Source organism: Pleurodeles waltl, chromosome 12 (genome assembly GCF_031143425.1).
Source record: "Pleurodeles waltl isolate 20211129_DDA chromosome 12, aPleWal1.hap1.20221129, whole genome shotgun sequence".
Classification (NCBI taxonomy): Eukaryota; Metazoa; Chordata; class Amphibia; order Caudata; family Salamandridae; genus Pleurodeles; species Pleurodeles waltl.
Window position 1 is genome coordinate 83,870,405 of NC_090451.1, and position 22,487 is coordinate 83,892,891.

The window sequence follows — 22,487 nt, forward strand, 5'->3', positions numbered from 1 at the left end:
CCCGCAGGATTGACATGGGGCTGAGACTGACAGATCTCCCAAATGAAAACTAGCCATCGGAGAGCGCTTTATTGGCCTGCATTGCGGGAGTACACCTATTGCCCATGGTGAGCACTGGATTTGCCTGCATTTTCTTTGGTATACTGGTAGCACGTGAAGAGTGTTTTCTTTTTGAGGTGTTAGTGCATGAAGAGCACTCTAGTGTCCTCAAGGGTCGAAAGAGGAAGGCCACACATTGCCCCAGAGGGAGCCGCACTGCCAAGAGAGACCGCAGAAGGCAGCCCACGGCTGCAGTGAATTATGAGATCTCTCCCCACCCTGCCTGCCTAAAGCACCAACATCGCTGGAGCTTGCACTCGGAAGCGGAGCGCACGGCCCCTGTCCATGTGTGCTGCACCAGTCATTGCATGAAGTCTGGCAGGGGAAGGCAGCTGCTAGAAGGAACCTTGGGCTCCCTCCATCATAGAGCCTACCATAATCTCCGTGAGGGGAGCACCCTCACAATTCTCACTGCCAGACGCTGCACCGACCCCACTATGGAGCTTCTCCCATGCCCCTGCTGAATACCATGAATAAGTGGGGCCGGGGGAGACCGTGACTCCATTCCTGGTGGCCTTCCGCTATGGGTTAGACCTCTGGAGAGGACCTAGAGACAAGCAGGAAATCTACCGTATAATCTATAAAAGGGGCGTAGGTAGTTCGTGCCTCAGCCTCTTGTGGTGCATTCCAGGTGGATGAGGGGATGTTCAGTCACCTGAGGTCTCTGTGTCTTCTAGTTGACTTGTGATACCAGGGCACACTACTAAAAATACTTGGCAGCTACAAAAGGCACCCAGGTGCTTTGGGCTCTATTTTGCCATGTTGACTTAACCGTATAATATATAGTAAGAGCCCATGAGCATTACACTTTCATGGTAATAATTATGGTGATTTATGTGTTATTGCAACAGAGATGACTCATGTACAATGTGGTGATCGATGTACTTAGAAGGACAACTAGTGACCCACATGTCTTTTCTCTATACATATTTGTCTTAGAGCACTACAGTAAGGGTAGGTGCTTTTGTTTACCCTGCATTTATCCAAGATAACGAGTAATGTCTCAGTACTAACCGAATCCGCACAGTATTTGTGTTTTATACCATTTTGGCCCAATTATATATATATATAGGTGTCTGCACAGTAGTTGTGCATTATATTATTTTGGTCTATTGATATATACATTCACTGAAGAAAACAAAGGTTGCAGGGACGTTATAGTTAGGAAATAGCATTAAAAAAACATAGATATTCACTTAAAAAACTGAAGGTTACAGGGTTGTTATAGTTAGGCTCACATTTTAAATGTGCAAAACAATAGAAGTTCACCTGTTATATTTAGAGTTATCTCAAGTAACTATAATTTGTGCCCTAAGGTAACTATAACTCACGCCCCCGCCATGCACAGTTTTTTCATAAAACTTTTTACTGCAAATATTACATTGATATTATCAGTGAAGTTATCAAAGATGTCATGAGTGCTATAATTTGTGGGGTAATTAGCAGTGGATGGTGAGGGCGTGTGTTATTGTTACCTTAGAGCATGAGCATGGTTTGAAGTGTTGGCAGCCAATCAGGGCTGTGCATTTCCCTGCACAAGCTTGTCATTATTCACAAATACATCGTGAGGAATCCGCGTCCCTAGACATACAAATGTATTCTCCCTTTCACATTTCAAAAACTACTGGACAGATTTACACCAAAAAAAGCAAAAAAGTGTAATCCGCTTACCGAAAGCTAGATTTCTGCCACATATGGTGTAATTCCGTCCAGTGGTTTGGGCTGTAGTCGTGTCTAAATGTCCTATGGGAATTAACAAGGGAAGCACAACTTTTTTGACCCCTCCTTTTTCTCAGCCCCCGCTTGATGGATCACCCTGAAACTCTCTGTGATCAACAAGAACCACTGAACAAACTGGAACATTTTGTGAATAGTCTTCAAGCGGTGCCAAAGATATAGGCAAGCCAAAAAAAAACGCTTTTTGTATGGGAACATGGTCCTAACTATAGGTAATGTATCTGCACAGTAGTTGTATATTGTATTACTTTGACCCAATGATATGTGTGTCTGCACAGTAATTGTGAATTATATTGTTTTGGCCCAGTAATATATATGTGTCTACACAGTATTTGTGATTCATATTGTGTGGCTCAATGATATATAAGTAGATATGTGAATCTATTTTTTTATATAACCTTGTGTGGAGTCTCTTTTGTGTTGCATTTATTGCGTCACTGGTGTGAGTGCGTTACGCAGACGCTTTACACAAAACCTCTGAGGATAAGCCTGACTGCTCTGTGCCAATCTACTAGGGGGTTATCTTTAGTTTGTAACTTAGTCGTCCTGAATAGAGTGGTGGTTTCTGCCCGGTTGAGGTGCATTCCCTGGCCAACGGGAAACCCCATTTCTAACACGTGTACCCTTGTATCTCCTTTTTTGCATTTCTTGGTTTCCGCCTGTCGGTGATGCAATAGAGTCGGACTCAGCTGGATCCGGAAGCCAGCTCTGGAATACAGACTGTCCCCAGAAAAGTATCCATCTGTATCCTCATAGATGGTACTGACAACAAAGCAGCAGTAGCACCAGCACTTATTCCCTCTGTACTTCCACGTAGCAGGAAGATGCAAATGCAAACACCTAAGACAATCAATTCGTGTTTTTTGTGGTTTGACTCCTCGGTGAGAGAGCACTTGGGGTCCATGCTGTGCACACTTGGGCCCATATTTATACTTTTTTTGCGCCGCATTTGCGTCGTTTTTTGACGCAAAAGCGGCGCAAACTTACAAAATAAAATTGCATTTTGTAAGTTTACGCCTCTTTTGCGTTAAAAAGCAGCGCAAATGTTGTGCTGAAAAAGTATAAATATGGGCCTTGGAGCCTAACTCCTCGCAGATCAGGACAAACTTATAAACTCTAAGCCTGTCGATTCCAAGGTTCCCGAGAGATAAATGGATATCTAAAAAGTATTATCAGAGGCTCTCACGCCCAGGATGTATGTAAGATATGTAGTCTATGAACGTTCTGTGAGAATGTAAACGCACAATAAGTTACATAACACACAATATCATCTGCATTTTTGCAACTTAATAATTGCTGAGTGCTACCCAATGGAAGCCATTTCCTCATGCTTAGAACAAGAGAAGATTGAGATTTGAACTAAGGCTTGCGAGTTTTTAAAGGTATGCAGTACATGTTACAGCTGCTTCAAGCAGCTACATCATTAATCGTTCGTTTTTTTTACGCAGGTTAGAAGAATGACATGCTGCAACAAGATGCTATTTGCAGGACAAACAGAATCCCACTGAGATATGTTGTGTGAACCCTCAAATCAGCTTGGCCAACACATCCCATGCTATGACCAGAGGCAGGTTCATTAATGCTATTTCGTGAGGTTTCAATCACTTGACCGAAGATAGCACATATATTTTCCTGCAAGGACAATATTCAACCTCAGTATCTTACTACTATTATAACAGAATGCTACCTGGACACCCGTAGATCTCTACTGCAGGTGCCTTAACCCCAGTATTTTAAGTGGGTGAGTCCTACCAGAGCTCAGCATCGGCAGAGAAGGTGGACTAGGGGGTCTTTTTCTGTTCTCCCTGACTCCCAGGCAGAACGACAACATTCACTAGCAAGCCTGAACCAGGACAGCCAGAAGGACTGGGGGTGAGCTAGAAGATCTTGGACGAGGAGGTCAAGCGTAGCTGGGGCCTGGAGGAACAAGAGGATACAAGTAAGAAGGACTACAGCCAGCAAGACCGAGTCTAGGAGAGTCATACCTAGGAAGATCAAAGGACCAGGCCCCGAAGTCCAAGACCTGGTTACCATGACATTTTGGACCAGGACAGCCAGGAGAAGAGGGGCTACATCAAGGAGACTCAGGTGAACTAGGAAGCGGACCAAGACCAGACGAAATAGGAGAACTAGGACCTGGAGGACCAGGAGTAGGTCTCGGACCATGTGAACCAGCACTAGGAGGCCAGAATCAGGAGGAGTGGGACTTTAGGGACCCAAAAGAACAGGAATGGAACCAGGCCTATATGGAGGAAGAACAGGACCAGAGTCAGGAAGAGCCAGACTGCTGACTGTTAGTTGTTGAGCGTCCTGCATAAAACTTATAAACACTGTTTCCTGTACCTTGATAAACAACTGATGTCACTAAGGGCCTAATTATGAGTGCCTCGTAAAATTCTGTCCCGTGGGTATACTCATGTTTATGCAATGGATGGAATTACGACTTTGGTTTTATTTAACTCATCTGATAACTATCAGATGTGTAAAATAACCCAACTTTTGTTACATTTCAGCAAGTCACACCTGCCGAAATTTAACAGTGGAAAAGCATATGGTATTTACTGTATCATACGGATTTCGGTGCGTAAAATATAATTATCCAAATCTTATTCCCCATAAACTCATAATGGGTGTTATTTATCGCACCCGATAAATAACATACCCTGTGGTATCGTTATTTACCAGAGGCAATATACAATCCCTCAGCTCTTAATCAGGCCCTAAGTACTTATGATGACAATGATTTGATGATGGATGTGGATGAGTTTTTTTCCTATATACCCTTGCTCAAAACACTAGAAGAAATGTGTGCTAATGTGAAGGTCAGCGCCAGACCCAGCGTGAGAGAGGTTACATTAGGGCCTCTAGGGCCACATCCTAAACACAAACTAGGGAAAAACAGTTGGAAAATAACTCAACCGGAATACATATCTAGGGATACCATTTTTCCACAAAAAGACCTTTGTGCAATACTTCTCTTACACTAACGTTTTTGTATTACACTTCTCCAACTGGCAAAGCTAAGTGAAGATGGATAACTTGGAAAACTTTTCACACTAGTTGGAGTGAGAAGTTTGCCAACTTCAAAGGCAAAGTTTTGAACTTGGCACAGTTGGAATTACCTTCCACTATAAATATGCAGGTTTGTGTTGTATGGACGTCAACATGGTCCTTACAAAACCCAACACTCTTAGTGGAATTGGTGTATTGATTGGTGTTGTCATGGCTTAGCCTTTGATTTGGAAAAGTGGAATCAATTTACCAAATGAACATTGTAAGTCTGAAAGTGGTTCCAACCTGCAGGTTGCATTTTGCAACTCAGTGAAATTCGGAAGGAGGAGCATGTAAGGAGCCTTCACCTTATTTCGATATGAAGTACATTGCGACAATGTCTTGCAGACTCAACTGCGGCCATAAACCAATGATTGCAGATTGACACCCAAAAGATGGTGGGAGTGGTCAGTGAGGGTCACAGTTAAAAAAAATGGACATTTTATTTGTTGATTACAGTCCTTTCAAGGGTCATTTGATACATCAGACCCGAGATCTGTGATTTCTGTTGATAGCATTGGGTCTCAGATATCACCCAGTGCCTCTGGCATATTGTTAATAAATCACTCTAGAACCCAGATCATCATGGAGTCTCCTCTCTTACTTCACAGGATGTTGCCTGTCACTAAACTGTCCTATGAGCGCAGTTAGGGGTGTTCACTAACTGAACTTTTCTGGGTTATTTGAGTGGTTATCAGCGGAAAACACTTTGGGCCTGATTACGAGTCTGGCGGTCACTCGACCGCCAGACTCGCGGTGGCGGTTAAGAATGCTGCTGCTGTGGCAGTCTGACTGCCACATTACGATCCTGGCAGTCGGACAGCCAGGGTATCGCCGTCTCCCCCGGGATAAGAGATCCCGACGGATTGATGGCGGGTGCTGGTCACAATCAGCCTTGGCGGCACTGCATGCAGTACCACCCTGCTGATTACAACCTAGTTTTCCACCAGCCTTTTCATGGTGGTTTTACTGCCATGAAAAGGCTGGCGGAGAACAGTTGTAGGGGGCCACAGGGGGGCCCATGCACTTGGCATGATCAGTGCAGGGGTCCCCTTGCCCAGCACCCTCGCAATGCAAGGGTGCTGGTGCACCCCGCGGGTGGCAGCATTGCCGAAGGCTTGATTACGAGCCAGCGACAATGCTACCACCACTTTCCTGCTGGGCTGACGAGCAGAAACTTTGGTTTCTGCCAGTCAGCCCAGTGGGAAACTCATAATAGGTCTGGCGGAGAGGTTCCAACTACAGTGGCGGGCACACTGTCTGGAGTTTGGCAGACAGGTGTTCCTGTCCGCCAAACTCATAATTATGCCCTTTATTTTGACGCTTAGTACTGATTTTTATTTTTGTTGGTTTCTCCATTTTATCAGTACGTAATTCTTCCTAAAGAATAGTACTTATTGATGTTCATTGTATAGTCTGTGTTATTAAAATATTTTTAAAGAAAAAATTATTTGGTTTAATAAACCAATCTGTGCTGAATGAAGCAGTCATTTGCTTTGTAAAACTCTCACTAAAAATAAACTATTGCATTGCTTATTTATGTAATGCGGATAGCATCTTTACACCTAAGCACCCAAAAAGTAATTCCGAATTATCAACATACAGCTAATGATTAAAACACAGTACTTAAGGAATGAGGGCAAAAGTATTAATTGTGGCTTTCAGTTATGTCTTGTGGACTCTAAAATTTCGAAAATGTGATAATTGTGGTTTCCTTGAAGACACTTTGATAATGATCTTTTCCGGCCCAGCAGCGGTCACTTCACTGATTTTTAAGTCATCATGTTTGCCAGATTCTTCAACCGCTGACCCCATTTCAAGAAGGTCAACAACTACCTCTAAGGCCATGATTATGAGTTGGGCAGTTAATTCCAACCTGCGAGTAAACCCTTGTGGGTTGGAATTCCGAGTTGTTAGGTATTTAACGCATCCGATAATTATCATTAAATAACTGAATTAAGTTAAATTTCGACCGGTCAAACCTCCTGAAATTTAGCGGGGGAAAAAACATATGTTATTTGTTGTAAGATGTACATTACACACCAAAATCTGCATGTTATTTCCAAACAACTGGTAGTAGGTGGTATTTATGACATCTGAGAAATAACATATCCCGTGGTTTCATTATCATGTGCGATAAATACCACATATAATATCATAATTAGGGTTACAGAGAGATCGTCCTGATGCCAAATTCAAAATGGTTTGAATCCTAGGGGAACAGAAATTATTTTAATTGATTCCCAAGAGAGTCCCATGCCCTGTAACCAATCTTCATCCTCTAGATAAAAACTCGAGAATTGATCCACTTCTACTTCCTGAGTGGGACCGAATTCTTGTTGGCCCTCTTAAACTGCTCAATATTCTTGAGCGACCAGGGCATCTGATAAGCTGGGCCATTTCATGCATATGTGCGAGGGGTTAAAAAAGGGGTTTTCCTCGTATTGTGTCCTCCCTCCAACTCCAACCTGTACTGTCACATAGACTCCACAGACCTACCACCTGTGGTCAGTCTTGTTTCTCAAGTCCATCGCTCTGTGATGGACTCTACAGGAGTGACTGTTGACTTGTAAAAATATTAGGGCATAGCTTCATAACTTCCTTGGTTTGTGACTTGGCACGTTTTGTTTGTCTCATTTGTCTTGATTCTTTGCTGGAGGCCTCCTCCCGGGACTGCGACCTTAGATCTCGAGCCCTTCCAATAGGACATGTCTATGGATGGCATCTCAATCACCGCTGAGTTGCTTCTAAGGAGTATTCACTATGCCTGGGTGTAGGTCAATCTTTGACCCTCCTGAACATATTTCTCACTCCTCCACGTGCACTACAGGGCCTTTATTCGACGTTTGCCCTCTATAAATATGAGTTGGCCCACATCTCGGTTTTTCCGAGAGATGTTTCCGTCGCGCTAATAGAACATTTTGAACAAACTGATCCCCACCGACAAAGTGGGCGTCGGTGGGCTTAGAGGCAATTGCCCCCACTGTTCTGTTGGGCTGACCGCCTGTCACACTGTAAACTCTAAATCAGGAGTAAGTCACGAGTAAAGCAGGAAGAAGCCTGGAGCAAGTGGCACCTACTTCTAGAAACACTATTGGGGGTCGAGCCTGTGGTGACGCGGTATGGTTTGCGCTCAGCGCGCAGATGATAAACGTGCTGGGCCCATGGACATGGCTGCTGGCCGCAGACTCATAGCTGGGCTGTTATTTTAGCCTGCAGCGATTTGCTGCGGATTTGGCGCGAGTCAGTGCAATGTGTTTTTCTAATGAGCGAGTGAAATACATGGCAGCCATTTTCAGCAGGCCCACAGGGCGGGCTCCTCGTCCAAGGAAAAGAGGGCCTGTCTCCGAATACTGACTCAGACTGCATGTCATGGGCTGGCCATCCAGGCGGGGAGGCCGCGCCGTTATTTACCTGCGCCCCTGGTCCAAAAATGTGGCAATTCAGAGCAAGGCATGCACAGTAGCAGGTGATTTATGGGCGTGTGGTGCTCTGCACAGCCTTCGAGGATTGCCTGGTACAGGCGAGGAAGGAAAAGACACGAGGGCAGTGTTTCTGGGTCTAATTAAAGACACTTTTCTCACTAGCCCTTGAACCCAGACCCCCTCCTGCTTGACGGTCTCTAAGGTAGAAAGCCTAGGATGGGCGCAGTGGGGAATATCTCATGATATGAATGTGCAGTGTGCAAGGGCTGCAGGCCATGGGAAACCCAAGCAAAATTGCTTCAACCATTTTTATCATTCAATCATTTTTACGACCTTCGGGGGGTTGTACGTTGGCTCGAGATATTTGGAGGAGTGACCACAGATCCCTCACAAAGGCCTCCCTATGGAATCCAATGATCTGTCTATCTGTCCGCCCTTCCCATCACCTATCTATCTATCTATCTATCTATCTATCTATCTATCTATCTATCTATCTATCTATCTATGCATCCATCCCTTGGTCTAGCTACCGATCTAGCTTTCAGTTTAGCTATTAGTTTACCTATCTCTCTAGCTGTCTGTCTATTTCAGTGTCAGGCAGATTACTACATACACCCTAAAATTACATGGCCCGAGCCGCCTGCCTAAGTTTACACCACAGTTGTGTCCCCTTTAGTTCAGTGAATTGAATTTTCCTCTCCTAGAAATGGTGTCTATAAATGAGAACGACCTGCTTGGCTTGCATCAAACAGTCAGAGAAATACCCCGGTCACGTTCCTGGCTGCTCGCTTGGCAAATGCAGGTTTCTGCCTCTCGCATTCACTCTACCTTCCACTGAACAGACTCTAGAATAACAGAGATGCCAGACAAAAGATTTTCTGCAGGATCCAAAAACGAAGAGGTAAGTGGAACCTGGTGTCATACAATTCTACAAACCCAGCTTCTGTGAATCCAAAACTAAGGATTCAAACCGCAGCTGCAACATTTTGTGGCTGTGAATTACACGTAAAACCGTAGACGCTTTTGTGAATTGGTCTCAAGAGAGCATATTTATTTCCAGACAAAGCACACTAAAGCCAGTTGGTTGCCAGACAATCAAGTTAGGAGCTGGGGAGAGATTTACTGTGAGCAGGCCAGAAGCAAGGTAGGTACTTAGAACAAAACATAATATTGTGTAGATGAGCAGCGAAATGTCATACCTGCGAAGCGCACAAACAAGCTTTCGTAGTTTGACCTACTTGGGAACCTTACATTGTTCAGATCCGGTGCAGGTAAAGTACTGGCCTCTAAGAAATAAGGTTCCTGATTCAGAGTTTGGGGGGCAGGTATATACTCCATCAGGGTGATGCAGTACATACCGATCCGTCTCCATAAGGAAGCAGCCGTCCATCAAAGTTGGCAATGTCCGCTGGCCCAGTGGACATCTCTTACATTCATAGGAACTGCTGCCACAAGGGTTCCTGTAAGTGCATTGAAAGTTTAATGGGCGGCCATGTCAACATGAGGGAGCTGTGCTGCAAACTTTTGACGTTTTCTTATCTTCAAAAAGAAAAAACAAATTTTTCTTTAAAAAAAAAAAAAAAAACATGACCCTCCTCTCGGTGGAAGTTTTCCCCTTTGGTGTGGGGGTCATTTTAAAGGTTTTACCTGGGGGAGACAGATGGTAAAAAGTGCCCATTTGTCTGCCCACTCCAAATAGGGCGGGTGGAGAAATGACCACCGCTTACTCTGTCAGGCCGCTGGAGGTGTACGTCAGCCGGGGAGATGAAGTAGTCTCCGCCCTCGACATATTGAAGGACTGCCCAAAATGAGGTGGGCGGAACATCAGTTTGGCAGTTAGGCTACTCCGTCACAACGTAGTACCTCTCTACGCGCAACTATAAATCAGGCCCCACATGTTCTTTCGCAGAGATCATTTGTAATCAACAGAAAGTAAGTAATTAAAATGTGGGCGAAGGCCCAGCGTTCCTGGGACCCTGCCGGGGCGCAGACTAATGCTGAGGCTTGGAATACAAGGAAAGCCGACTCCTGACCCCACTTCATGCATCTTTCTTCCACTTCCGGTCTCTATCTCACTCTTGCAGGTTCTTATTCATCCCTGATTTCTCCATTTGTCACTGTTGTCCTATTTTTCTCGGCCTCTTGTTTTCTCAATTTAAGCTAAAGGATTAAAGTCTGATAATTAAAAATATGTACCAGTTCACAAAAATGCAAGCCAGTGCCCAACACCTGCAAAAACCACTCCAATACAGCACCGCTGTTTGGCCTGGTGTGACAATGGTCTGATGTGACGAGGGTTGGTGGTTCATCCCATGGACAACAGTTTGATCGTCCATCAACACCCTCAACTGGGCACTTGTCTGGCTTCCCACAACAACAAGGAGGGTTTGACAGCTTCGATGCTTAAATCCTAACTCTCGGGCTGCTGGCGTTCACTCCCTCCATGTGATCAGTGCGGGTGCCATTTTTCCATCCCTGGTAATTTCTCTTACATATTGTTGCCACGTGCATATGTACAATTTGTTTCAGTGGAATACACCCAGGACTGCAGTTCCCAGAATACATTTGGAAACATGGTTCCCTGGTGACATGGTGCTTGCTCACACCCATTTAAGGCAGCCTGAAGAATGTGTTCTGTTCTGGGAGCACCTTCTAGATCCATCTGATCCTTCTCTGCAAGCAAAAATCAGAAATTCAACTAGATGAAAGCACAGCTAAAAACCAACATTAGCTAAATCAATGGGTCTGACCTTAGCAAGCTTACAATGCTGTTTGCCTACTTATTTATTTATTGGCAAACCGATGCAATATTCCAAAACAATTGTCAAAAACATAAAAAATAAATAAATAAAGGCCTCACAAGCACACAAGCTGAGGCCCTGAAGTGCAGTCTTTTTTCAGGCAGGTGTAGTCAGGAAATATGTTGTCACTAACAGTTCAATGCAGCCAATAGATGAGGTGAACTCAGTGATTGCCCCGCCTAGATGCTGGAGAGGCAGGAAGCAAACTGTAAACAAGACTTGAACAGACCGATGGGAAACAGAGGGTGACCGACACCTGCATGTATGTACATGGGTATGCATTTTATTATGTTTTTTTGGAAAACATAAGGCCTAGAGACCGTGAACTCTAACCTACACCGCTAATGCCTCAGCATCATCCCCTTTGCTGTTGATTGGCTATGGGGAAGCCTAAGAGTGAAAATTACAGACCTTTAAAAGGTTTTTTCCAGACCTGTTTGTTTTCTGCTCCTAAAGCAGCCTTAACAAGACCTGGTAAAGGTGGTGGCGGGGGCTAGTGCGCGGGGTACCCAACAGCAAACCATGGGTACCAGCTGCTCCCCTGGTTGCACATAATTGAGGGGTAGGTTGGATCGATCTACATCTGAGGAAACGCTAGGTACACATATTATCTGGCCCACACTGTACAAACAAACCTTTTCAATGCAACGGGTCTCGCATTTGTTCGAGTTAGAGTTATTAGCGTTGTAAAGCAAAAAAACACGCAGCGCGATCGCGCTATGTAAAATGCAGCGCGATCGCGCTGCGTGGAAAATAAACAGATAAAGTAGTCCGGACCCCAGGCTGAAAACATCGAGCCTCGTATGTTTTTAGTAGTTTACCGGTGCTGTGTAGGTGGGCTAAGCACCGGAAAAGGCATGACGTATGCATGCCTTTCACAAATGAAAGCAAGCAGATTTTAAAAGGCAAGCCCACGAACCAATGAAAGTGACTGACGTGACATGGGCGTGGTTTGAAGCCCAAAGAGAGATTACCGAATGGACGGAGTGCTTTGCACTCACCCATAAAAAGGTGCCTGGGATAGCAGTCTATGGTGCCCCTCACGCTAGACTTTCATTGCTCAAGACAATGTCCTCTTGAAGAGAGGAGCAGGTTTTATACATAGCTCTTCTGCATCTAAAGTTGTTTATTTCATTCAAACCCTTAAGAGAAGTCTCTCTTGGGTCCCCTTGTTCCTCAGCTGATTCATAATAAACCTCCCACCTCCTCAATCATTTTGCTTTACTTCACTTACTTGTTCTCTGCTCAGAAGGGGTCTAATGAGAGTCCAGGCAGCAGGGCCGGACTGGGAACCCAAAGCAGCCCTGGCAGAGTTTGTCAGGACAGCCCCTGTAAGTGGATAGCAGGCGAGTGGGGGGGGGTAGGGGAGGAGTGGGGGTATGTTGGGGTTCTCCCACCTTGGAAATTTTTAGAAAAAATGGCAAAAATGGTGCAGTCTACAACACATTTTTCATTATATGGTCAATTGTATAAGCTTTAAATGCATATTAAATTATAACCTTCCAGTGCTATCAAATTTCTGTAAGAACTTCAATGCCTCCGCGTCCGTTACCATTTGTTTCAGACCATGGCGATTCCAAGAGCATATACAGAGGCAGTCCTCAATGGCAGTTTCCCACCTAGATCTTTCGTCAGGACCAGTTGCTACCGTGGACCAAATTGGATTGCCGCTCTGCCTGATTCCAAATTGGAGGCAATCTTTGTTGAGGGCCCTTGAATGATTCCCTCACAATCACCCACCAAAAGGACCCCTCGTCACTCAATAGCCCCTCTCTCACGGGTTTACTTTGTTTTACAGCGCCTCCCATGCAAGTGTAAGGTATTGGAGCACTTTACATCATACACACACACAGAGACAATGAATCATACGTGTGTAAATCAATGAATAGGAAATGTGACATAAGACAAACGGGAATACAAGGTGTAGGATTCACATGCACCAGACCGGGGGGCCTTTTTTAGAGAGGGCTTGGCCTGGAGAAGCATAATCTCAGGATTCAGAATATAATACAGTGGTGGGGTTGGATTTACTAATAAGAATGCATTTTTACCCAAACCCATTTTAGCAATATTATGATAATGAAATTCTAAGGAAATCATAAACTTTGAACCTGTGCCTTGAGGTTTGCCTGCAGCTCTTTAATGGTGGTATATGGCTCAATGTGCTATTTTAGAATTGCATCTTATGCAATAACTGCATGTAACAAAAGGATCTCTGTGACAAAAGCAGTAACCCACTGAGCTATGCACATAAAATACAGTTCTGTGATCTGCGTGGTACACGTTGTTTGCAGCAGGCATATTAACCCCTGCACTATTTTAGAGGAGTTATAACTGCCAATAGACAAAACTCTGATCTCTTTCCATCAGGAAGATTAACCAACAGAGATATCAATCTTAACACTTTTATTATTGCCTGAAAACTGCTGGATATACTGCAGCAAGAATGAGAAGTAACTGATTATGATGGCCAGGCCTGCTTATTTTGGTATTAGGGGCCGATATTGCAGCACTGTATCCAAACCAGCCCCCAGTAACAACATCAGACCCCCACCCCTTCAGCCTCCCAGGGAAATACTTGATGTCAGGTACAGCCACGTTGGGGGGGGACAACTTTCGGATGCTCACGCCCTCTTCAAGGGGCCCCCAATTTAGCCCAAGGCCAATGAATATCTGTGAGATACGGGTGACTCAGGAGTACCTCATCACATTCTGCAGCGGGTCCAATCACTTTGCATGACACCAGTGCCTCTCAGCGACTACGTCCAGCTCCTCTTAGCATTGCATGTAGTTTGGCGCTATAAAACTTCCAATAAATACACACGTGGACATACATATAAGAAAGAATTGCCTCCCCTCTACAGTAAAGCAGTCAAAGTGTTGGAGCCTTTCCTTTGTAAGTGAGAAATCAGAATACATATTGTAAAATATTATGTACATGGAAAAAAGGATGCAAATTTTGTTTTCGCAGTTTCGTCCGTGCACTAAATAGGGAATAGTGAAACTTGAGTTTCAGTACCAGAACTGAAATGTGAAAAATGCAGAAATAATATGTCGACTTAGTTTCTCTATTAGAAGGGATATAAAAATGGTACCAACTCAACCTGCCTTGCTTCTCTTTACTTCAAAAAACTCCTAAAAAGTCAAACATATCTCACTGGCTACCACATTCTGTATGAAAAAGTCAAAAATCGTACCTTTGTAAGACCGGCCTTTCTCCAAGGTGAGTGCAGACAGGAGATTGAAGCCTACCTCGGCACACAGGTGTGATGGGGACTCTTTAACTAGACGAGGGGCTCTCTCCTGATGTCTCCACCAGAAACGACAACAAAATGTGTGTCTTTTTTAATCCTAAGGGAGCTGGTGCGAGTCAGCGGCCTGTAGCCGGTTTTTTCGAGTGAGCTTCACTTCCCTTCAGAGCGCTGCGACCTATTTCCTCGCTGCACGGCTTGTGGGGTGGAGGCGAACCTGCGTCTCTCGGGGAGGCGGGGGCGGAGCGCGACGTTTGAGATACACGTCCGCCCGTTAACGTGTCGTGAAGATCTCAATAAGGCAATGAAAAAGGCTATGCATGCATAAAACCAGTGGTCTTTCACACCACAGCCCCAACAGAGGGGTTGAAACAGGTTGTAATTTCAGTGAAGGTGCCGCTGCAGGCCTGGGTGAAATTTCCATTACGCCGGCGTAACCTGTGGAAATATCACTTTGTTTACTCTTGTTATGTGAAAATCCTGCTTTGTCCCACAGTTACGTGCTGTTTGTGCCACAAATTTAGAGCATAGGCGGTGAAATGCCTCAAATGTGCAGAACTTGTGCTGTTTTTTGTGGCACTTGTGTTTTTTGTAGGGGTGTGCGGGGAGCTCTGCTACGCTGGCGGAGCTAACAGAGTTTTTGGAACTCCATGCTCTGAGTTGTCCAGAAAACTCCGCCAGCAGAGTGGAGCTCACCCAGTGCACGCTAGCGCAAGCGCGCAGTCTGCGCTGTGCAGCCGATAACTGGGCTGCAGCGTGCACCAGAGGGAGGCAGCTGTTGGAGAGGAGGACCCTCCGAGAAGACCCAGGTAAGTCCACGTCTCTTTTTTTTTGCTGTTGTTTGTGCACACTGCTGCACAGAAAAGGACTAAAACTGCAGCTTTCGCTGCCTATGGCCCATGCCTAATTTCAGGCTGGGGGCATAGGCAGTGAAAGCTTCTGTTTCCGGCCTCTTGGCACCGCCCTGTCCCCCGTGCAGTGCCACGGGGCAGGCCGGTGCACAACAGGCCTGACAGCTTTCGCTGCCTACAGTCCTGGCCTGAATTCACGCCAGGCCGTAGGCAGCAAAAGAAAGCTGCCATTTCAGGCCTCTTGGGCACCGACCTGCCCTGTGTGCAACGCAGACAGGGTAGGTCGGTACACAAGAAGCCTGAAACAGCAGCCTTCACTGCCTACAGCCCTTCTGAATGTGCCCATCTCAGAAGTACTAAGCAGGGTTGGACCTGGTTGACAAGGCCGGACACTACTTTGCATGTCCGAGATGGGCGCATTCAGTGGGACTCCGCAGGGCATGGAACTCTGGCTTCGCGGAATTCCACTGAGTTTTTTCTTCAACTCCGCAGAATTCCGCAAAGCCGGACTCCGTTTACTCTGCCCAGGCCTATTTTTAGCCCTTTTTTCAGTGAAATGCGTCCTCATGTCCAAAATGGGGGCGAGGACGCATTTCATGGTATAATATAGTGTAAAATGCCGGTTTTGCAATTTAGATAACTATAGGTAATTTTGCAGAATTTCCCCGAAATTTCACATAATTACACAAATGCAAATTACGCCAATTTTGCTCACTCTTAGGTGCAATTAGAAATATAAATGAGCCCATAAAGTCAGAAAACGTTGTTTTCTCCAATGGTAATGAACATGACAAACCACAGCAGGGTAAGGGGTGTTATCACACTTTGGGGACATTTGAAGCTTTGCAGACACAGGCGCCATTAGCTTTGGGAATCACTTCAAATGCTTTTAAGGTGACAGCAAACACACTAGTAAAACAGGAATTAAAAGCCACGGATTGTGCTGGCTTTGAGTTAGATCCCTTTAAAGCACAGGGAATACAAACACAAAACACATTTGCATGATGTGCAAGAAACTGGTGGAGAATGTAATAGTCACCTAGCAACTTGACAGGGTGCACCCTGTAGCATACTGATGCTATTTGCACTAAAATCCTTGAGGTTCTGGATGGGCTCTGAACAGGAACTATGTGATAGGCAGGAAAGGTGTCAGGATGTGGTTTTTGGAAGTATGACATAACGAGTAGTGTATGAATAGATGTTGGAGAATAAAGACATGCTCAAGGGAAGCTCCTGTGTGTGGCGTAATCTATTTTCATGCTCCAGGGCTGGGGAAGGCACTAAAATTGGCTGTCAGTAGGGGATTACATGCCTGTTGAAAACAAGACTGTTCACCTTAGCGTTTGCAATGGCAAACTGTTCGTACAGGCTGGGTGAGCCCAGAATCAATGCAAAGCAGTGTGTGACTGGCCCATGAAGTCAAAGCCATGCACGGCAGCAGAAGCAATTGAAGACCCTGCATAGGAGCATATTCAAAATGCTCGCCAAAACAGCTGGTGTAGGAAGCTGGCTCTGTATATACTATCTCAAAGTGAGAGTTAGTGTGCACAAAGTCCAGGGGTTCCCCAAGAGGCTTGACAGAGGCAATAATGGATAATACTAATGCTCTATCTGTGGTAGTGTGGTCGAGCAAGTAGGCTTATCAGAGGGTAGTGTTAAGCATTTGTTGTGCACACACAGACAATAAATGAGAACACACACTCAAAGACTTAACTCCAGGCCAATAGGTTTTACATAGGAAAATATTATTTTCTTCATTTATTTTAGAACCACATGATTCAGATTGCAGGTAAGTACATTAAATGTAAGGTATTTGGCATAGGTAAAGATAGGGCTTTGAATAAAAACAGTAATGTACACAGTTTGGCATAAAAAAGCAATAAGCTATTTTAAAGGTGGACACACTGCAAAATTCAACAGTTCCTGGGGTAGTAAGTTAAGGTTAGTTTTTGAGGTAAGTAAAGCACTTACAAGTTCATTCTCCAGGGCATAGGCAGCCCACCGTTGGGTGTTCAAGTTAACCCCAAACACCCAGCACAAGCAACACAAAGCCGGTCAGGTGCAGAGGTCAAAGAGGGGCCCAAATAAAATAGGTGCCTAAGGAGACTAGGGGTGCTCCGGTTTCAGTCTGCTGGCAGGTAAGTACCTGCATCCTCAGGGAGCAGACCAGGGGGATTTTGTAGAGCACTGGGGGGGGGAGGGATGGGGGGGGGGCAAAAAGGGACACAAATATACCCTCAGCGGCACAGGGGCGACAGGGTGCAGTGTGCAAACAAGGCATCAGGTTTTCTATTGAACTCAATGGAAAGACACGTGGTTCACTCTGACAATGCGGGCAGGGCACAGGGGGGCTTCTCGGGCCAACCACTGACTGGGCAATGGTGAGGGCTGCCCGCTGGTCACTAATGCACCAGTAGTTGGTTCCTCATGGGCCTGGGGGCTACAGGTGCAGTGATTCTTCCAGGCGTCGGGTTCTTTGTTACCAGTCAGTCGCTGTCAGGGGGGTCCTTTGGATTCTCTCTGCAAGCATCGTCATGGGGGTGCAGGGAGGTTGGCTCAGGGTGGACACGTCGTTGGAGTCACCTGGGAGTCCTCTCTGCGGTGTTGGTTTCTCTGGACACGGGCCGGGGGTGTCGAGTGCAGAGTGGTGGGGACTCACACTTCCAGAGTGAGGTGAGAGTCCCTTTAAAGATGGTTTCTTCTTGTTGCTTTGGGCAGAGCCACTGTCCACAGGAGTTTCTTGGTCCTTTGGAATTGCAGGGCAGTCCTCTGAGTCAGCAGAGGTCGCTGGGCCCACAGGATGCATCGCTGTTGCAGGTTCTTTGAATCTGGAGACAGGCCGTTAGGGCTGGGGCCAAAGCAGTTGTCATCTCTTTCTTCTCTGCGGGGTTTTCAGGTCAGCAGTCCTCCTTCTTGTTAGGTTGTCAGGAATCTGATTTCCTGGGTTCAGGGTCGCCCCTAAATACTAAATATAGGGGTGTGTTAGGGTCACAGTGCAGTAGCCAACGGCTACTATCCTTGAGGGTGGCTATGCCCTCCTTCTGCTCCCTCCCTTTGGGGAGGGGAGCACATCCCTAGCCCTATTGGGCTAAATCCTCCAAAGCAAGATGGAGGATTTTCCAAGGATAGGGTCACTTCAGCTCTGGTCACCTTAGGGGTAGACCTGGCTGAGGGGGTGACTCCTCCTTGTTTTTCTCATTATACCCCCTGGACTTGCCGTCAAAAGTGGGGGCTGTGTCCGGGGGCTTGGCATCTCCACTAGCTGCAGTACCCTGGGGCATTGTAACACGAAGCCTGAGCCTTTGAGGCTCACTGCTAGGTGTTACAGTTCCTGCAGGGAGGAGGTGTGAAGCACCTCCACCCAGTGTAGGCTTTGTTTCTGTCCCCAGAGAGCACAAAGGCTCTCACCCCAGGGGGTCAGAAACTCGTCTTTCAGTGGCAGACTGGTGCAGACCAGTCAGTCCTGCACTGGAGGACTAGGTAAAATACAGGGGGCATCTCTAAGATGCCCTCTGTGTGCATTTTGTAATAAATCCAGCACCGGCATCACCGTAGGTTTATTGTTCTGAGAAGTTTTATACCAAACTTCCCAGTGTTCAGTGTAACCATTATGGAACTGTGGAGTTCGTTTTGACAAACTCTCAGACCATATTACAAGAATAGACTTAGACACTGTAGGAGCATATTGCTCATGCAGCTATACTCTCATCTGTGGTATAGTGCACCCTGCCTTAGAGGTGACTTACCTATGCCACAGGCAGTATTTTGTGTGCATGGCATCCTGAGGGGGATGCCATGTCGATTTTGCCTTTTTCTCCCCACCAACACACACAATCTGCAATGGCAGTGTGCATGTGTTAGGTGAGGGGTCCCTTAGGGTGGCACAACACATGCTGCAGCCCTTAAGGAACTTACCTGGTCACAGGGCCCTTGGTACCACTGGTACCTTTTACAAGGGACTTATCTCTGTGCCAGGGTTGTGCCAATGGTGGAAACAATGGTACATTTTTTGTGAAATAACACTGGTGGGGGGGCCTGGTTAGCAGGGTCCCAGCAAACTCTTGTCAGCATCAATATCAGGCAAAAAGTGTGTGTGGGGGAGGGGTAACTGCAACAAGGAGCCATTTTCCTACAGCTGATGAAGCTGGTGGCAGAGACGCTGCACTGCAAACATAGAGCAATTATTCAGACGAAGCAAGAAAACAACAATAATGCCAACAAGGTGCAAGAAACAGAGATCATAGTCACCTTCAGGGGCAATTGAAGCATACTGCGATGTAGGCCTCTGCACACAACTGATGCTTGTAAACATTGTCAGAGTCACCATGCACAGCGAAATCAGTATAACGACATGTGCTAATGCATGGAGGCAGAAGGGAGCATGAAGTATAATGCATCCATGTTCTTGAAGCCACAACTGCCATTCAACACATGCAAGAAACAGAACATTGGTGCCAGTTGGACTGCATGGATTGAAACATTTGATGACTTCATAGATGTGCTAAAGAAATATAATGATAAGAAAATCATCAAATATTTGAAAAACCTTGCAGGTGATGGAGTGAAAGAAGCGCTAAAGAAAGTTTCACAGACTGAAGCAACATCAAACCGAAAGGGGAAAGAAGCGATAAAAGCCAAGTTCTATCCAGTGCCAAATGTTGATTATGAAAGGTCTATCTTCAACAAAGCACGACAACAGACTAGTGAAAAAACGGATGAGTTTGTTGAAAGACTTGACACCCTTATTAAATATTTCAAGTTCTGTGATTTTACGGATGAAGAAGCCTTGCGCCTCAGAATCATCAATGGCTGCCTTTCAGATTCTTTTTGAAAGTGCATGATGAGAGAGACACTCAGGCCCTCATTACGAGTTTGGTGGTCTGAGGACCGCCACGGTGGCGATGGCTGTCGCACCGCTGCTGGGCCGGCAGGGAAGACCGCCATGTTATGACCAGGCAGTGTTCCCAACAGAACACAGCCAAAACACTGCCAGTAACACTAGTGCGGATGGACCGCCACTGCCAGCGCTAGGCATTTCCAGGCCAGCGGTGGCCATGTTTCCGCCGACTATATTATGAACCAGCACACCGCCACGAAAAGCCTGGCAGAAATGAGCAACATAAAAGAAGACACTCACCTTCAGGAACACTGACACACCTGCAGCCGCCATGGAACCCGAACTGGAAGTCTTCCCACTGCTCCTGCTGGCCATACAACTTCAGAACCAGCGATGAAGACAACACGCATAAGTACACAGACCTAGCACATGCTGAAGGGAAGGCCATTAGTACACACCCACACACAACCCCAGCACGGCTAGCCACGCCTACACAGACATTCAAAGGGAGTCTTTTGGGTGGGTAAGTGCAGGCGTTTCTGTGTCCTCGGAGGGGGGAGGAGATGCATGGAGAAGACAGGGTGGATGTGTGAGTGTCTGTTGGGGTGGTGCCTGCAGGTAAGGTTGATGTGCTGCACGTGGGGGTGTCGGTTTGTAGTGGTGAGTGTGCATGTGGTGAATGGGGTGGATGTATGGGGGTCAGCTATTGTGGTGACGGTGGGCATGAGGGGTCTTGTGGATAGATCTGGGAGTGCTGATGTGGTGAAAGCAGGTGTGAGTGGTGTGTCTGTGAGAGAGGAGGTGGAGTCTGTACAGGGAGTAGATGTTGTTCTGTCTGCATGTGTCTGTTGTCTGTGTGCATGGAGGTGGTGAGACTTGTGGTGCCTGTGTTTGTCTTTGCGAATTGTGTCTGTCGAGGAGGATGAATGCTGGTCTGACTGTGTGCTCTTGATGGGTGTTGGGAGATCGGTGTGGGATTGGGCACAGGTAGCTGGAGGGGTGGCCAAAGACGGAAGGACACTGGCTGCCATCAATGAGGAGGCCAGTCAGGGCACCGTGAATGCCTTCCAGTAAGGCTTTGGTCTGCTGCATCTGCGTTGCCAGACCCTAGCTGGCATTCATGATGGTTAACTGTCCCACAGAGATGGAACTCAGGAGGTCAATAGCCTCCTCATTGAGGGCACCAGGGCTGACTGGTGCAGGAGCAGAGGTGCTTGTGATGAAGGAGACGCCCACCCTCCTGGGTGAGCAGGCACGGGCAACTGTGTGGGGAGTACAGGGAGGGTGGTGCTGGTAAGGGGGTGTCGGATACGGATGAAGCTAGGGTTGTCCCAGATAAGTCCGCCACCGCCAGGGAGCGTCCATCATGGGAGGAGGAATCCGAAGTGGATGTTGTAGATCCGGTCTCCCTCATGGCACTCCCCTCTGTCCCCCTGGTCCCCTCGGCTCCAGTGGTATCAGCCTCCTGGGTCCCGTGGGCTGCTTCCCCACTCGCCGGTGCCACTTCCCTTTGCCTGATTATGCTGATGCACACAAAGACAGAGAAAAAAAGGGTGCAGTGGGTCAATTCATGCACATCATTCTCACACACTGACAACCAAAATCTGATGGTATGCCATGCCACTGCATGCCTATACATTGAAATGCTCAACTTTGGGAAAACAGAGGGGAAACAGGAGCTATGCCCTCTCATCCAAATAATGCGGGAAAATTGGCACTTTTGAGTACATGAAGGGTCATAAAATGCACAGTAGCACAGTACTTGGCATACACTCATTGTTGTAAACATAGACCTACCCTGTACTCCTTACTCTACCGATTCCTGCATGGCAAGGTAGCACGTCAACAAATCTATAAACAATGTGGCCAGTAACATTTTGTCACCTGCAGCCATCTACACCTACAGTCTGAGGCAGCTGATTTAGATCACACCAATTACTTCTGTCATAGAAGCAGACTATTAGTGATGACAATGCCCTGACACCTGAGGTATACTGATGCTTATGGAAGGAGATGGTCACCCAAAAGATGAAAAATGTCAGGAGACAATACCCAAAATTCATATTACTACCCTCATGAATCACCATCTGCATGCAACTGGCACACATAACCAATACAATTCCTGCCAGGGTGGCTCATACCCATAGCAGATGTACAACTACCAATGATCTACACAACATCTACAAACTAGTCGCTTACCCAAACCAATACATGCTTACCATTAGGGAGGGGTGAGTCTGTACTTACCCCCTTGTGGCTGCTGTGCTGCTCTCAAGCGCCTATCCACCTCAGGGTAGGCCACTGCCAAAATGTGGGCCATTGGGGGGGGGGGGGGGAGGGTCAGGGTCTGACGGGCACCCCTCCCTCGTTGGCCGGACGTCCCCAGCTGGGCCTCAACGGTCTTCTGGGCCCAGCGTCTCAGGTCCTCCCGCCAC

At 46.5% G+C, this 22,487-nt stretch overlaps 1 protein-coding gene across 1 annotated transcript in view; it reads right to left on the bottom strand.

Annotated features, from left to right (window-relative positions):
- Window positions 1-14,544, bottom strand: part of ZAP70 (zeta chain of T cell receptor associated protein kinase 70) — a 101,489-nt gene extending 86,945 nt beyond the window's left edge. The window contains exon 1 of the mRNA XM_069217326.1: window positions 14,311-14,544. The gene's annotated coding sequence lies outside the window, so the exon portion shown is untranslated. The remainder of the gene's footprint in view (window positions 1-14,310) is intronic.
- Window positions 14,545-22,487: the final 7,943 nt, after the last annotated feature.